Source organism: Corylus avellana, chromosome ca1 (genome assembly GCF_901000735.1).
Source record: "Corylus avellana chromosome ca1, CavTom2PMs-1.0".
NCBI lineage: Eukaryota > Viridiplantae > Streptophyta > Magnoliopsida > Fagales > Betulaceae > Corylus > Corylus avellana.
In genome coordinates this window covers 7,344,749-7,348,518 of record NC_081541.1, presented here as the reverse complement: position 1 = coordinate 7,348,518, position 3,770 = coordinate 7,344,749, and the positions used below count along the sequence as shown (strand labels likewise).

The 3,770-nt window shown below is 36.1% G+C and overlaps 1 protein-coding gene across 4 annotated transcripts in view; it reads left to right on the top strand.

Moving 5' to 3' along the window:
* LOC132178838 (LEAF RUST 10 DISEASE-RESISTANCE LOCUS RECEPTOR-LIKE PROTEIN KINASE-like 1.1) overlaps positions 1–3,770 on the top strand; it is a 22,300-nt gene that overhangs the window by 12,018 nt on the left and 6,512 nt on the right. The gene's annotated exons all lie outside the window — the stretch shown is intronic.

Here is a 3,770-nt window from a genome sequence, read left to right as displayed (position 1 = left end):
AGGCCACCCCTTGGCCATGGGGTGGCCGCACAGCCACTCCCATGGCCTAGGGGTGGCCTCGCGCCACCTCCAGCCATCCATGGGATGACTGGCGACGAGTTGCTCCATTGGGTGGCTTCTCCTCCAATTATTTAAAAAATAAATAAATAAATATTTTTATTATTTATAATTAGGTGTGTTACGTTTGTTTTTGAGTTTTGTGTTCTTAGATGTTTTTAGACCTTTGGATGTTTTGGATGGCTAGGATCTCAAAAAATAGATTATCCAATTACTCACAATTGGATGGGATCTTGATCCAAGAAAAAGACTCAACATTTAATATTTATTTTATAGAGTCAAAATTGTGAGGAGTTGATATGTGTAAAGAAGATCCATAATATTGTGGGCCTTTGAGAAATAAGTCACATGCCACAATTTGGTTGACAATAATATATATATATATGGATCTTCTTTATATATATATATATATATATATATATATATATATATCCCATCCTCCTTGGCCAGCTCAAATACTTAACCAAATGCAATCCAAATACATTTGAAAATGAGTGTTTATATGGGCATCACATCTTCTATTATAAATTTCCTTATAAACTAAGGTGGTTGTTTAATTAGTGAAATAATTAATTAGCAATTGATTTATCAAGTATATACTCTTAATCAATTGATCCAATAAGTCTAAATCATCTCCGTGATCAACTAGTTTAGAGATGCACATCCAATGGTGAGTTTTCAGTAAGAATCACCTATTATTTAGAAAAATAAAAAAGTTTAAAAGGTGAAAGAGATCGCTCGCAAGCAATGGGTAAAGGACGCGCTTGGAAAAAAAACATATGGCTGATGAAAGTTTCTAATACAATATAAATGTTCATATGAAGAGCTTGTAATAATGTACTGGGAACCATGGAAGGCTTTGATTCTTGGGGTTGTAAAGATTAACTCCAATCGAGTTATAAATAATCAAGATAAGAATATGAGATTGGAGTATTTGCTAGAGATCATGAGCGTAGGGCATCAACTAATATGCGTGCTTCCAAGCCATATGTTATGGAACCGGTGGTTGTCGATCGACGCTTTGGTTGCTATGGCTCTTAATTAGTAGAAATTTGAGACTACAAACAATTGTGTTAGAGAGTGATGCTCTTAATTTGAATTGTGCAAGTATCAAACTTGCAAGAGTGGCAAGTAAATCATATCATAATGAAGCAAACGAAGCGGCTTACAAATAGGGAAATGAGCTAAATTAGATTGAGGATTTTCCTCGATGTACTTAAAGCTGAGTTCTGATAAATACGTTTCTTCTTATGGTAACCAAAGAAAGCTATTTGATTAACTTTTCACCGCAGTTTGTTAAAAAATTATGATAACAAACATTTTCGTTTGAGAATATGCGGTAAAAAGGTGTTCCCTTCGTGGGTAGTCAATGCAGTGTGGTCGAGTGGTACGGACTCACCGGCAAAAAAAATTTAAAACTTATTGCAGGCACCGACCACGCACTTCTACAAAGATGTTCATTAAATAAAATGTCCCTCTCATATATTTTATAGGATGATTATGCAGATTTATATGCGATGGAGAATGAGAGGTAGTCCACTTATTGAGATTGGTGGTCGAAAATGATGCTTTTCCCTTTCGTTCTGCAGCCACAAGATAGGCAACTAATGGCACATCGATCCTGAAGGTGGGTGAAGCATAATTCCCCATGTCCGGCCATAAATCAAATGCAATGGAGGAAACTCCCACATCAACGTCGATGTGATATGCACTTTCCTCGTGTTTAAGTTCAAGGAGAATAACCTAAAAAGTAAACACCTAGCTAGTGACGTTACAAATAGGGAACAGAAAATCACTCAATAGTTTTTTTTTTGACCTAATATTTGTTTTAAAACATTACCCTTTACTCATCTATCGAAAGGAAAATTAGTAATTAAAGTTGTCCCACACGGGCAGCTCGCAATTAAAGGTGTTTTTGACTTAATATTTCTTAAGCGTTAGAGGTGGTTTCGTCATTACTGGCCCTAACATGCCACTCTAATTGTTAGCCTTTTTACAGTAGCTTCTGACTCTATATTTGCTTTTACTAATTACATTCGCTTTTACTAATTCCATTGATTTTATATACTCATTTCGATCCTTAAACTTGTTAGCCAATATAACTTTGATTCTCCACGCCTCAAGAATAGATAAATTAGAAGTTAGATAATCACTTCAAGATACATTAATATTTGTCACCTCTTTGAAAACCTCCAAGACCTGACACACATTTTCAACTTGCATCCCAATTTTAAATAGTTGGTACCCAATGGATACTCTAATCCCTATCTTCACACCTAGGAAACATTTCTTTAAACTATATATAATGCAACCACCAACATTAAGTAGGTGCTATGTATTCCATCAAGTGAGAACATCCAAACAATAATTTTTTGGAAAACAATTGCAATTGTTTTGCAATTTTACTAAATTGCCTCATTCTCTCCATGCACCTATGGCATCAAGTATTTCATAGCCTCCTTAACACAATCAATAATCCCCCTAATTGCACCAAGTCCATATTGTACCAACATATTAGTTATATGATTGCAACAACACACATGAAACAATTGTTCCCCAACATGCAAGAATTTGCCAAATTAAAATCATCTTTTAGAATCTTAATGTCAACATCATTAGATCTTGCATTGCCTATTGTTAATGTCAAGACTTTATTCTCAATCCTCCAATATGTGAAACACTTCTAATTAAAGAGCATCATCAATAATGACACAACTACTATGTGGAAACGGCACATTACAAAATTCCAATACCCATTTTTCAAGAAACCAATCACAATTAACAAAAATGACATGGCAATACCATATATAAAACTTTTTGTGTAAGGTCCACATATCAATTGTGATATTAACTTTGTCAACGTACACCTCTCAACGAAGTATTCAAATTTTTCTTCTCTATTTGGTGTATTAGCAATCATAATTTATCAAATAAGACATGCTCCATATGTACAAACAAGTACTTACCGTAAAGGATAAGCAAGTTCTCTTACATTCTTATAGCCGTACATAAAGTTTGCAACAATGGTCACACCACCATGCCCCTTGAGATCAATGGCCAAAAACTTTTGCTCCTTGTTAGAGGCTATGTATTAATTTTTCACACTATCTCTATCCACAATATATAGTAAAATGTTTTCAAACAACTGAAGTCCTCTTCCTTGGCTTCCTTTCATATGCATGCTTCTTAATTAGGATTAGCTTCAGCCGTAGGAACCTCGTTAGAAGGAGATGATCACCTGCCTCTATGCTCTCTCGGGTTAGATTAGGAAATACGTTGATCCAAGCCTCGCCTTCAGCCGTGATCCACTCTGTCCCCAGTGATCAGCTAAATGGTATTTGGCTGTTGCTTAAGCCTTAGGGTGTAGGTGGAGCTGGGCTGGCTCACCCCGTGATTACGTATAGCTTCGCGATACCTTCGAAAGTGACGAGTCTGGGCGGGCCAAGGGGTTGTGTAAAGTCAGAGATAAACCCCTATTTTACTTTGCGTAAAACCTTTTTGTACCTTGTTTTTTTTCTGAGCTCATATGTAACACTTCGGTCCCATATTGGGAAGATGAGAAGAAGCCCACATAGAGTGGGTAGTTTATAAAGATAGTCATGGGTGCTAAGTCCCACATTGCCTAGTTACTAGGTGAAACTGGGCTTTATAATGAATTCTAGGGAAACTCCAAATTGACTAGTCTTTTTGGGGTAATAGTGCAGATGTGGCTA